The sequence below is a fragment of the Taudactylus pleione genome, unplaced genomic scaffold (assembly GCF_031769625.1).
Source record: "Taudactylus pleione unplaced genomic scaffold, aTauple2 ptg001573l, whole genome shotgun sequence".
NCBI lineage: Eukaryota > Metazoa > Chordata > Amphibia > Anura > Myobatrachidae > Taudactylus > Taudactylus pleione.
This window is the reverse complement of record NW_028285970.1, coordinates 2,814,156-2,828,436: the sequence shown is the minus strand read 5'-3', so window position 1 is coordinate 2,828,436 and position 14,281 is coordinate 2,814,156.

Genomic DNA, 14,281 nt, shown 5'->3' with positions numbered 1-14,281 from the left:
TCAGCAGTCCGAAATCTAAAACTTTGCAAAGAGATGTTGTTGAACAAAAATTGTCAGCTGCAGCCGCACGTGAAATGCCATCATCTCCTCCTTCAGTTTCTGCAGCTGCCAGGAAAAGACTCAATTTTCCTTATAGAATGCCTGCTGGTCATGCAGATCGTTCACCAAAAAATCACATCTGGTCGGGCCTGAGAGAACTGCCTACTAGTGACATGTCTTCTACCATGACTCTGTGTGATACGGTCTCCATTCACAGAATGGTGGAGGACTATTTCAGAGATAACAACCTAATAGGCATGTCAGATAGTCCCTTTTAGTACTGGCAGGAAAAAAAGGCAATTTGGACTCCCACACACAAACTGGCTTTGCATTACTTAAGTTGCTCACCCTCTAGTGTGTACTCCAAAAGAGTTTTCAGTGCATCTGGCAACCTTTTCAGTGATCAGCGTAGGAGGTTACTTCCTCAAAATGTGGAAAAGATGATGGTCATTAAAATGAATTACAAATTCCACGAGGAAGACCTCTACCAACAATGACATAAAAAAATTATGGATTCCAATGGGGACAAATTAATATTGTGTGAAGAAGAGGATGTACAAACTGATGGGGATGCCGAGGACGAGGACGAGAATAACAAGTAATGTAAAGACAGTTTGTGTATGGGATCATTTTCATTTCCATGTCCATATCACATTGACAGCTTGTTTTATGGGGGTCCAAACAAATTTGGCAGTCCTTGTCACTGAAATAATTGGTTTGTTAAACTGTCCTGTTTCATGTACAACATAAGGGTGGGAGGGACGGCCCAAGGACTATTCCATCTTGTACCTTTTTCCATTCCATTATGTGCTGGTTGGGGCATTGCTGCCTGACATTTCAAATTAATGTTATGGGCGGATTTAGGAAGCAATGATTTTCTTTTAAATTAATTTATTATCAATTTTACAGCCAGGGGCTGTACTAATGAATTTCTGTTTATTAATTATTCAGCCAGGGACTGCACCCAATGATTTGTTTTTTAATTAATTTATTATCAATTTTACAGCTATGGGCTGCACCAATGAATTTCTTAATTATTCAGCCAGGGGATGCACCCATTGAATTGTTTCTTAATTAATTTATTATCAATTTTACAGCCATGGGTGCACCAATGAATTGTTTTTTTAATTAATTTATTATCAATTTTACAGCCAGGGGCTGCACCAATTATCAACTATCAATTCTTCAATCCTGAAGGGTATCCAAACCATCATCTTTGCACAGTCCTCAACTCTATTAATAATTATATCAATCAGTTTTGAGGCAGCAAGCTGGATGCACCCTTTTGGCCCTATAACTAGATGAAAAAAATAAATATTTTGAGCTGTGAGCTGGTCAAAATTGACTGGAAATGAGTGTAAATAAATGTTATTGAGGTTATTAATACTGTAGGACCAAAAAAGGCCAAGTTTATGTGATATTAGCTGTTTGTTTAATTTTTGTTTTTAAAAAATCCAGATCCAAAACCACAACACAAAAGCAAAACATGGAGGTGAGGTTTTGGCAAAACCAATCCAAATCCAAAACCAGGGGAGATCCAGATCCAAAACCAAAACACAGGGATCGGCCACATCTCTAAAATTTACACCTTGAAAACACTGGCTCTAAGAGGGCTAAATTAGGACTTTGACATTAAATGTTTTTTAGAGTAGGATAAAGGCTTTTATATATTTTCCTTATATATATATATATACAGATGGTTTTTATTAAAGGTTTTTATATATATATATATATATATATATATATATACTTTTATCTATTTATCCTTATGTGTGTAGATTATGTATAAAGTAGATAGGCTATGAACTATTACATGATGATATCTTTGGGGTGGTGGAGGGTTCATCCATGTTCTTTATGCTTGCCAGAAAAGGTCCCTTTTCGACAATCTTGTGGAACCAGGAATGCGCTGTGCGGATTGGATGTTCAATGACACACTCCTATAATATCTATGGAAAAAGAACACTTTGGATTCATTCCCATTTTTGAAGAACTTTTTAAAGATGATATGGATAACCCTGTGATATGTTGTAATAATTTTTGTAATAATGTTCTTATTACATTTTTAGTTGCCTGCAATACTATGTTTTTTAAAAAAACAAATAATGTCTGGTGAAATTGTTATAACACCATGTACAGGTATGTGGCATATATTTGTTACTTTAATGATCCATGTTGGGGCTTTATACCATACATGTAAGCCCATTCTGTATGATGATGACCTTTTCTAAGATGGCGGATATGGCATTTCCGGTTTCGCAGACCGCCAATCACGCGACTTATCCCAATAACATACGGGATATAATTCTTGTCCTGGTGAGGGTTTTATGCTGGGCTCCAACACCAGTCTGGTGGTTGGGACCTGAAAGATCACCTTTGTTATTATAAACATAGAGACAGAACCAAGTTATTGTGCATTGGCGGGGACACCATTTGAGGTGCACTTAGAAAGGTAGGAACTTCCAGTTTCACGAAAATTTAATTTTTAGCTTATTTTCTTTTTTTTTCTTTTTGGATAGCTTGAAACCATGGTGATTCTTCATACATATATTAGGGTGTCTTTTTAATTTGTTCAATGTATTTATATATGCTTTGTAAATGAAGGTGGCTCCTCCCAGTAATTAGAACTACTATCTCAAGGGGTATAAATATATGGGAGGGAGAGACCTAATCCCATGCCTTGGAAAAGATCAGAGGACTGTTCGAAACACATTGGATGAAAGGAGATTGGCATATCTGACCAGACCAGGAGAAGACGAGCTGCCCATTTGGAGCTGATGTTTCCCCAGGGATTTGAGACACCCATCTAGTTTCTATGTGCACCCTTATACTCCATAATCTGGTAGGAAGCCACCCTCATCAATTTGGGAATTTCTGTTTGTGAATATTTTTACCCTGTTGTTTTATGGATTCCTTTATCTGAAATTTTGGATTAAAAAATACTTTTCTCTGGATTTTCCTGGACTATATTTTCAGTGGTTCATCATATTAATGCTTAATTACTTACTGATAAATGCATTTAATTTGCAAATGGTATTTTTTTGTGATTCTGCTGCACTAGATTGTGTTTATTTATATATTTACATGTATCATCATTTGGGAACTTAGTTTTCATTACTACAAATATCTGCAAAGAGTTCTACCTGACAGGGAATGTAAAGAACTCCCAGAATAAGATAAGTCTTAACCCTTTGTTCAATATTTTTATGTGGCGCAGAAGGAAGGGTGTCTGTGTATTCTCTCTATAAACCCTTGAAAAACTATTTGTTATTGCAATGGTATGTGGCCATAAGGAATGTTAATTTTTGGGGGCATATTTTTTAATAAATAGGTGCCACAGTATTTAAAATAACATCTAGCCTACACACAATTTATACAAAAAATAATTAAAGAGCTGTTATAATGTATAATAAAATGTACATTGTCAGAGACAATTTAAAACAAGAAAGTTTTAAAAACAATCTTTCTTATAATATGTCACAATTTATTTTTATTCTAAAATTTGAGGTTCCAAAGGAGGATAAATTATTTTGAATTATACATGTCCCAAAATTATTAAACAGATGTTCAGTAGCCATTCTGTTTTTGAAACTTAATATTATTGGTTGTTTCACTATATATAAAATATGTTATCTGAATATTACAGTAAAATTCATGATTATTTTACTGTGAAATGTGTTAGATTACTATGAAGGATAAAATTACTACATATTGCTTTAACTCATAAGTTAAGATACAGTTATTGACATCTGATTAAATGGAAACCTGTGGGCTGTATGTGAATCTGTGGTTTTTTTGGTACATTAGTACCTCATAGATGCCATAGTCTAACACAATTTTTTAAAATAGGATCAGATCTACAAAAATAAACTTATGATGTCAGCTTTTTTAGTAGGATAGGAAGTCTGTGCAAAAACCTTTACTGTTTCCTGTAAATCAGCATATTCTGAAAAAGTCTACACTTGCAATCAAAGTACTAATTAGAGAAAAAATTTCTTCAACGAAACAATATATTCAATATGCTAATAATTTCTGATACATGAAAAGAAACCTTTGGGAAATACCTTCTAAAGCTATATTTGCATAAAGCTGAACTTTAGGACTTCAACTCCATCTCTTATTCTCTCCTTCTGAACTATCCTTAGTTGAGCCAGACATATAGATCATTATGGATAAAATTTTTCACTGCCCTCAAAACTAGTTTTTTGATACCTAATTTTATAATGATAGTCACATTATAAACACAGGTTGGTGCCCTGACTGCATGTTATTCTGCCATCTCCTTCCACTGAGTTGACTTATCCCTATACATCAGGATCATCTGACCCCAACAACAGCCTTTTCCTCTACAGTTGACTATGGTGTGCATTAAGTTTATTTCAATACCTGGATGATCCTCTCCACGGCTCCTGGACCAGCATTTTTAGATTTGTGTCTCACTGCATATCTGACCCGAGAACCTGCCAAAACATTCTACCTATCCTACCCTAGTTACATGTGCACACTCTGAATCCATAACCACTGGGGAATTCCCAACCCCATGCCAACCATTTCCGCAGGTATGAACTCTAGTTGGCAGTTGCTTCATTTTAAATCTATCAACCAGCCCATAGGTTCAAATTCTTGCCTGGCAGTCCAATTTAGCCAGATTCCCTAGACAAAACGGAAAATCTACTAAAGGAAGTTTTGTGTTTTTGGATGATTTACCATCGACCAAAATCACACATTTACTAAAGGCAAAACAGATGGGAAACATACAAACCTACCGACTTTAGAACATTGGGCCATCAATCAATACTTTTACTATAGAAACCAGAGATTTACTAATGGTTGGTTTGTAAAATGACAGAAAACCAACCAAAAACTGATGGCCAACCCGACCAAATAATAGACCTGCCTGTGGCAGGCAAGTTGGGGATAAGCACTGCATAGATCAATCCATGTAGTAGTCCATTGGCCTTTATAAACAAAACACACAAATCTTGAGCCAAAAACTGATTGTTCTGTATACTCGGTGCAGTACTAGCACATCATGGCAGGTCACTGCTGGTCACTTTCATCAGTGTGAATGGAGGAAGCGCTAAAAAGCTTAGAAAGGTCAACTCTCAGTCAGTCAGTGTTTTCCCCATTCCTGTGACATGTGCGAAGCACTGTACTGCGTGTACAGTGCAGTCCATGGGAATTGGGTGGACTAACAGTTCCAGCAGGCCTTTAATTTTTGGGGATGCTGGCACTTATTCTTCCACACTTGCCTGCATTCTGGGGGAAAGCTGCTGATATCTATAACTTACCAGTAAATAACAAAACTAATATCTATTATTTCACCTTTAACCCCCAAACCCACCGCTACCAGGAGTGTGAGGAATAGCTGGTTGTTCCTTGGGAGGAGGGGACATCATTTTATTTTGGGTACCCACATTCCAAGGAATCCCATCCCTGGGATCCGCTGTGCGTGTCCCTGTTATTACATTAGCCACCCGGCTGGTTCAGCGTAGTTCTGGTTATAGGAAAATAAGGAGAACCCTACACTATTCTCACTTATTTTCCTCGGGCTAGTTACTGATTTTGTGGGTGGGGGGATGGGGGTCACAGTTTTTTTCATTTGTTCTTTTTCATTGTTTTTTAACCTAATGAAGTCTGCACAGATCATACTGATCTGTGCAGTGCTTCTGCTTGGACAGGTTTGCCATTGTATTTGTACTTCTGATTTCAATCAATTTTGAATTGAAAGATTAAAACCAAAGGTATATAGAGCAGAAAAAATTACTGATATCCCCATCATGTTTAAATTGAAGCTCAAACCCAACGGTTAGTAAATATTGATTTGTTAGGAGATAAAGGGAACAGAGATAAGTTACCAGCCAATCAGCTCCTAACTGTCATTTTTCAAACACAACCTGTGACATGACAGTTAGGAGCTGATTGGCTGGTACCTTACCTCCGTTTGCTTTATCTCCTAAAAAAGCATAGTAAATAATCCCCTTAGATCATTTAGACATCAATCTGATGTCAATGTTTATCAAATTCATTTGTTTTTTGTTTAGAACCAAAACTGACCTTTAGTAAATTTATCCCCAAGATTGTTTCTATCAGCCAAGGAGAGATAATTGTGCTAGTCCTTGGTTAAGATCCCCATAACTGCATTAGAAAAGAGGTGGCTCATTCAACATAATTCGCACCCAGTTGTCCTGAATTCACTACCTTTGGGTGTGTATACAACTACAGTATTTTGCTGCCCTCACCACAGCACTGCTATTCCACCTCATTCCATCTAATATTGATGCCTCAGTCACCATGGCTTCTACTGTCTCATTATGTTATTTGCCTACTCCACCCAGCTGCCAACTCTAATGAGCAGCAGTTATTGACCTCTCTCACGAGCACCTTCTAGGAATTACTGATCTTTCACATATACACCCACAGCACCATCCAACTCCTACAGACCTCTTGGCTACCAGCAAGTAAAATATAGTAGTGCGTGATCTCCCCCTAGTGTAATGGGGCTGGTACATTTAGCCATTTTTTCCAGGGCACAGCCTGTTAGTCAATGTAAAACTTTAATTGTATTAGTTATACAGTGTACTATTTAACAAAATAATCTGCCAACAACTGTATTGTTTTATTTGTTTTATAGTTTTGTAATTTTCTGATTCTAAATTTGTGTTTCAAGAATAAAAACCTTAAGAACTATTCTTCAGAAAATAATAATGCAAATTATATATCCATTATAATATATAGAAAAATATCATATATGGTGTCACCAGAGCCGGTACTACAACTATCCATTCCGGAGCTCTGGGCAAAAGTTTCCTTTGGCGCCCTGAGCTTGGGGTGTGTGCCCTGATTGTGGATGTGACCATGGGCCATAAAAAGAAAGATTATAAACAACATAAAATACTAACGTGTGCTGCATGGGGGGGTGCAGTTTTACTGGGGGAGTCCTGTTGCATGGGGGGGTGCAGTTGCCTTAAACTCATGGTTATAACTAGAATAGAGGGCTGCAGGGGACCTGTGACATCACACCTATGTGACCCAGCATGAAAGGGGGAGGGGCAGGGATGCTAACGGGGGACCAAAAGTGTCCCCTCGCGTGCTCGCTACACTCGCCATGCTTTGAGCATGGTGGATCGCTATGCTTGCCAAAAGTATTTATTCCCCCTCTATGCCCTCGTGGATGGTAAGGCAGGAGCGGTCCAGCCCTCCTGCAGTGGTCACATGGTTGATATGTCACAGAGGTCCTTTCTGCACATAGGAACTAGCATCAACCTTAAACTCACCTTCAGAAGGCAGATGGGTCCCGCCGCCTTCTGCTGCTCTGAGTTCATCCTCTTCTCACTGTCAAACCCGGCAGTGAGATCCGGAATTCTAGGAGATAGTGGAAGGGAACTAATACACATAATGGCACTGCCGCCGCTGTTTATTACTGTCTTAGTAATAAACTGTGGCAGCATCACGATGCGCAGTTGTTCCGGTGAACAAGAGCGGGCACTGTCAGATTAGACAGCACCAGCAGGGTGACTGTGGTTGTGCCCTCTGGCCACAGCACCCCAGCAATAGCCCTGCTTGTCCACTCCTAGAACTGCCACTGGGTTTCATCAAAAAAACTTTGAATAGGATTGTTTCTAAAACATCGTGGAACTACTGCTGCAATTGTGACAGCAGAACTCAGTGCTTATCTTGAAGACATTGTTTCCACAAAATAGTCAAATGAGAGCTTCAGGAATCCTATATCTACTGAAGATCTGTTGTTGCCAAATCTCTGATTACTGAATGCTGACAACATCACTAAAATTGAAAAACATTGAATGGGTTGGGTACGGGATCCCGGCTCTCAGAATCCCGACGCCTGCCCCCCGACTGGCTTACAATCCCAACAAAGGCAGGTGAGTATAATAACTTCTCCTACTCCTAACCCTCCCCCTGCAGCCTAAACCTATCCCTCCCTTCCCGCAGCCTAAATCCAACTCTCCCCCCCACAGCCTAAACCTAACCCTCCCCATTTAGCTTAACCCTCCCCCTAACCCCAATAATTACCATTGGAATGCCTGTTGTCAGGATGCTGGCATCGGGATTCTGACTGCTGTCGGGATTCTGGTGCTGGCATTCTGAGCACAGGCATCCCGACAGCTGGGATCCCAATGACACCCTGTAGTACCAGCGGAATACCAAGCTATTGCCTAAACCATCACATAATGTATCCAACTCCATCTTTCACAGTTGGTGCAAGGCAGGGGCCAGGTTGGGTGCTCTATACATGTAGTGTGTCGCATGAAAGATTGCTTGCATGCATGAGACATTTATTGGGATGTAGTTGGGATCTCAGATGTCGAAATGCTGGTGCCGGAATCCTGACACCAGTCAGAATCCTGGTGCCAGCATCCCGATCATCAGCATGCCAATGGTAAGTATTGGGGTTAGTGTGAAGTTTACGGTTATGGGTTAGGGTTAAGCTCTAGGGGGAGTATAAGGGTTAGGCTGTGGGGGGGGTTAGACTTAGACTGTGGGGGTGGGTTTGGGGGAGCGGGAGGGTAGTATACTTACCTGCTTCTATCATGGTAGTAAGACAGTCGGTATGCCAGCATCAGGATTATGAGCGCTGACATCACATACCCACACTGATACTACTATATAATTGCTTTCCAGGGCAGAATTACTGCCTATGACTAATGAATATTTTAGGCAACTAGGTACATTCCATGGTCCAGACTTTCCCAACAAGAATACTTTTTTGTTAAAATGATAAATGTCCCCATACACACAACCAGAAGTGTAAGTGTTCAGTCTTGGTTCGAGAAGCAATAATATAAACTTCAATATCTTACTTTGCCACCACAATCACTACACTTAAATATCATCAAACCACTTTCATCTCTCAAGCAGCTTGAAGAAGTTATTAATGAAGTGTTACAACATCCCATTATATACTTCTCTTAGATGACATGAGCCACCTCCAGAAAATATAGAATAAAAAGGTGCGCCTTCTACAACTGCTTCCATTACTTTGTCCACCGCATGAAAATCTCTCTCTTTCCCTCTCTAGCTCTCTCTACTGTATAGTATTACAAAATATTGTCTTTATTAGAATGACTGCATTAATTATAAACTCAGGCATAGGGTGAATGCAGAGTAATATATAATCACAAAATACAACATTATTAGGGTGAAAAAAAAAGTTAATTAGATTAGAGTATAGATAGGGATCACTTTAAAATTGTGGTCTGCAGAACCCAATTGCACAAAGGTTATCTAAAAGTGGAGAGTAGCAGAAAGGGGTAAATAGCATCAAATACATAAATGACAATCTGATTTAGATGTATTGAAACTATAAAAATTCTATAAATATTAACTGTGACTGGCAGGATCAGTCAAACTCTGGGCCTGATTCTGACCCGGTCGCAAGCGCTGTGCACTCGCAACTGGGTAGATGGTGGGCCAGTGTGCATGTGCACGATGGAGCCGGCTCCATTGTGCGCATGCACGAGATCCAGATAGTGATGAGCAATCCATCGCTACGGGTCTCGTACCAAAGGGGGTGTGCTGTCAATGTTGAGTGACAGCACGCCCCCTTTGGTGGGAGGGCCAGGGGAGTGGCTGCCCAAATGGAGGCATTCCCATGTGAATGCCTCCATTTGGGGGCGGCCCCACTGACATCACAAGTGATGTCAGTGGGAGAGATTTCGGCTCTGTTAGAGTCTTAATCTCTCTGGGGCTTGCGGCAACGAGACCCTACCACATGGGTCTCATCCTATAGCTGTGGGTGGTCACCCACAGCTATGCGAGCGGCCAGGAGGCCGTTCTAAAAAAAAAATAGCCAAGCCCTAATTTAGAGCGAGCGCTCTGTCAGAGCATTGGGCTCTGAATCAGGGCCTCTGTCCAAAGATAGTGAAGACCATACTCTCTCCTCTATTTAAACCAGTTATTAATAAATGCCAAGCTCCTATTTTAAATATAAAATTTTATGAAATACAAACACAAATACATAACAAAATTAAATAAAAATACAAACATCTGTTGTTTATCCCTTTTGAAATCAAGTGGGAATCTTCTTTCCCTGTGGTAGTCCAAATGGAATTGTCAGTTAGATAATGCATTCAATTTTAAAACTATAATTTACAGTACAGGTTGAGTCTCCCATATCCAAATATTCCGAAATACGGAATATTCCGAATTACGGAATAATTTTGGCATGACTGAGATAATAAAACCTTTGATTTTTGATGGTTCAATGTACACAAACTTTGTCTAAGGCACAAATTATTAAAAATATGGTATAAAATTACCTTCAGGCTGTGTGTATAGGGTGTAAATGCAACATAAATTTATTTTATGTATGTACACAAACTTTGCTTGAGCCACAAAATTATTTAAAATATTGTATAAAATGAGCTGCAGGCTATGTGTATAAGGTGCATATAACACATATATGCATTCTGTGTGTATATTGGGGTCCCATTCCCAAGATATTTCATTATGATATGCAATTATTCCAAAATACGGAATATTCCGTTATCCAAAATACCCCTGGTCCCAAGCATTTTGGATATGGGAGACTCAACCTGTATATGATTTCAACACTTAATCTGTGTGAGATCTTTTTTCAGCGCTCCACAATTCCATTCATAGGTATTAACTATTGTGTTATTTATTCTTGTGTATACACTATGACACTTTAGTACATTATTATTATTATTATTATTATTATTATTATTATTATTATTTTTATTATATTGTGTAGAACAATATGACTTTAACATTTTCTACAAACACTGTCAGCCCACTTGTCTACTATCTCAACACTATTATTGAGAGTAAGTATACACACTTGTTACACCTACACATGGGCCCAGCTAGTTTGTTGCTCCATTCGCCATGTAGCGTGCCATGCCTCTAGCACCACACAGTACACTGTGAGTCATGCCACACAAAATGTTTCATAACAGAAAGTAGCGTAGTACTGGAAAAAAGTCACAACGTGTAATACAACTTTTCGCCCACCAGGTGTCACTTTTCCTAAACTACACAGCGCATGTGTCAGATTTCCAAGGCATTTTTTGTATCATCACTCGATGATTGACTGACAGAAGCTGTGATTCGATACACTATAGTGCAGCATTTTCCTCAAGGAATCAGAACTGTAGAAGAATGTCTAATACAGTTTTAAATCATTACATTTAGTGTGTGAGTCCTGTACTTTTTTATAAAAATATTTCACATGCACGCACAGCTACTAATTAGGTGGGATAAATATTCACTAATACTCCCAAACAATCATTCGCTTCTATTCAATGCCACCAAACTCAATATATTATACACAACTTCATACAACCTGGCTTTTCAATGCTACTTTATGCCACTTTACTGCTGATGCACTGAGGTTTGGGTGAGCCCCTTGCAGAGTGGGGGTCTCGGGTTTGAAACCTGGTACAGTAAGTGACATTTTTTAGAAAAAATCTTTACTACAGGACTTGGTGATGTGTAAGTTCTGTCATTTATACAGGTATCTGTGTTGACCAAAAAGACACACTCCCAGCATTGCATAAAGAATGAGCAATTGAAGTACAGTATTCTTATCAAAGCCTACTAAACAAAATACATTGTCCACAACTTCATACCACCTGGATCTCTATGCTACTTTATTCCACTGTACTGCTGATGCACTGTGTGCTCAAGAATGTGGTGTGTGGCGCACCATACAGTATGCCACATAGCTCCCTGCTAGTCATGCTGTGCTGTGCCATATGGAGTCTCATAGTACTGCACATGCCCAGTGGATCCGGTCGGGAATTATACAATGCACTGTGTGCTATACACAACAGGTGCGACTTTCAACACGGCTGGCATGTGTGGGCTAGAGGTTTGGGTGAGCGCCTTGCAGAGTGGGCATCCCGGGTTAGATACCTTGTAAGGGACATTTTTTTTAATCTTCACTACAAAGAAATCACTTGGTGGTGCGTGAGTTCTGTGATTTATACAAATACTTACAGGTATCTGTATATATATATATATATATATATATATATATATATATATATATATTACAGTAGACTGTATTGAGGGCACTACTGTACATACTTTACTGTGCTGTACTGAACTGTACAGTAGCTCCACAATGCTTTGGCCAGTGGACCCAGTGAAAGGGTTCCTCTGGTTGTGACATTACTCCCCCACTAGAATGAGCTTGGTGCTGGTTATGGATAATACAGGGGACCCCTACACTTTTTGTCCCCTGTATATCCAAAACCAGGATGGCTCTGAAAAGCCCGGGGCTGGTTGTGCTTTAAGGAAGGAGGGGGTTTAAATGGCAGGCATGCATATTTTTTTTTATACTTACACTTGTATACTATACATTTTTTTTTATCACAGATGAATAGACAGATTTCACTGACCCATCTATGCATCTGTGTCTTATTGACATTTTGTTATCATACTGTAGCTGCTTGCAACACGGAATGCACTGATCCGTTTAAGCATCTGTGATTTTTTTCTTCACTGACTCTTGGAGCCTTGATCACCCTGATCCGTGCTGCAAGTATTTTCCAGTATTGCAAACGATCTAATAATATGAAAATCGAAAGATCATGCACGATAGATCTTACTGTACTGTATTACACATACTGACATACAGTATAGTATAGTAAGAAGAATTCCTGTTCACTACTATTGGTACTGTACACTGTGTCAAACTCACTACATTATTCACAACAACCCCTACTGTACAGTACTCTACCTTGCAATGACAGATGCACGTGGTGGGTCTCAGATGCACTTAAAGACTGAAAATTAATGACAATACTTTTACTTAATAAGGTACAACATAATAACTGTATGCAGTTAATCACACCTAGGGCCATTCAACAAGTGTGGCCTTCTGAAAATACTGCAGCACAAAAACATTATTGTATAGTAAACTGTTTTTTACAAAATGAAAAAATGGAAACATTAGCAATAGCTACTGTACAACACAGCTGAAGGTTTACAAAATGTGTACTCTTTTTGGTGAGAAGCTCTATGGTCCAGAGTGCCATACTGTGCTGTATGCAGATCAGGATACAGGATTTGCCAATGGTCACTGCATGATGCCGACTAGAAAAAGTAAACAAAAATGATTATTGTAAGTACTGTACTGTAGGTCAAGCATACAGTAGTGTATAGTAAATTAAAAAGATATTCACTGTTATTGTTTTACAGTATACAGTATGAATCTACTACAGTACAAACAGTACAGCAGTTTTTTTTCAGTAAGTCTTTACTCAACAATTGTATTACACTATGACATTAGCATGCATTAAAACTGTAAATAATTGACATTTACAGTATACAGTAGTTACAATAGAATCACCTACATAGTGTTGTTACAGAGAGCCAAACAGTACTGTATTACAAACTTATGTTTGTCAATGCCGCTACTGGATAACTGCCAACATTTCACTCTTCCTTCTCCAGCCCAACAAACTGTCCACTTTAGCACTCAGTATGGTTGTTCCAAAGTGCAGTGAATGGTGAGAAAATCATGAAAAAACAATTTGTTACAAGTGCAATACGCTACGGTTCACAACATTTCCTTGGCTATTTTATGTACAGTACAGTACTATCAAGTTTCATGTAAGCTACTGGGAATGTAGTCAGGATGCCAGCATTGATATCTCGTACTGATCAAGATACAGATTCCCGCACCCCAAAGGCAAGTATACAGGTTAGTGTTATGGTTAGACTGGGGATGGGGGGTGTAGGTTTAAGGACCTCCTGTGCTGGGTTAGGCTTAGGCACTATGGGGGAGTGTTAGGCACTTACCAGAGGGTTAGGGTTAGGCACTAGAAGGGATGGTTAGGGTCAGGTACCAGGAGGGAGGTTTAGCGTTATACACCAAGGAGAGGGATAGGGTGAAGAATAGGGATAGACAAAAAAAAATTTCAACCATCTTTGTGTCAACCTTTAGTCCCTTTCATCCTATTGACTGTCTAACATCTGGTGTCTACAGTAACTACACATTGTGTACCTTTTTACTGTACTGTAGATCAGTCTACACCCAGGCACCATCTGGGAGGGGGGGGAGTTTACATTTAGGCACCACCGGGGGAGATTTGGGAGGGGTCAGGGGGTGGGTTACAGTACTTACTGGACCCTGTTGGTATTTGGAACATCGTGGTTCTGCTGTCTGTAGACCGCTGGCATTCCATCTGCTGGGAATACAGTATATACTGATTCTGGCTACTGTAGCTGACATGAAATTAAATGTTAGGGG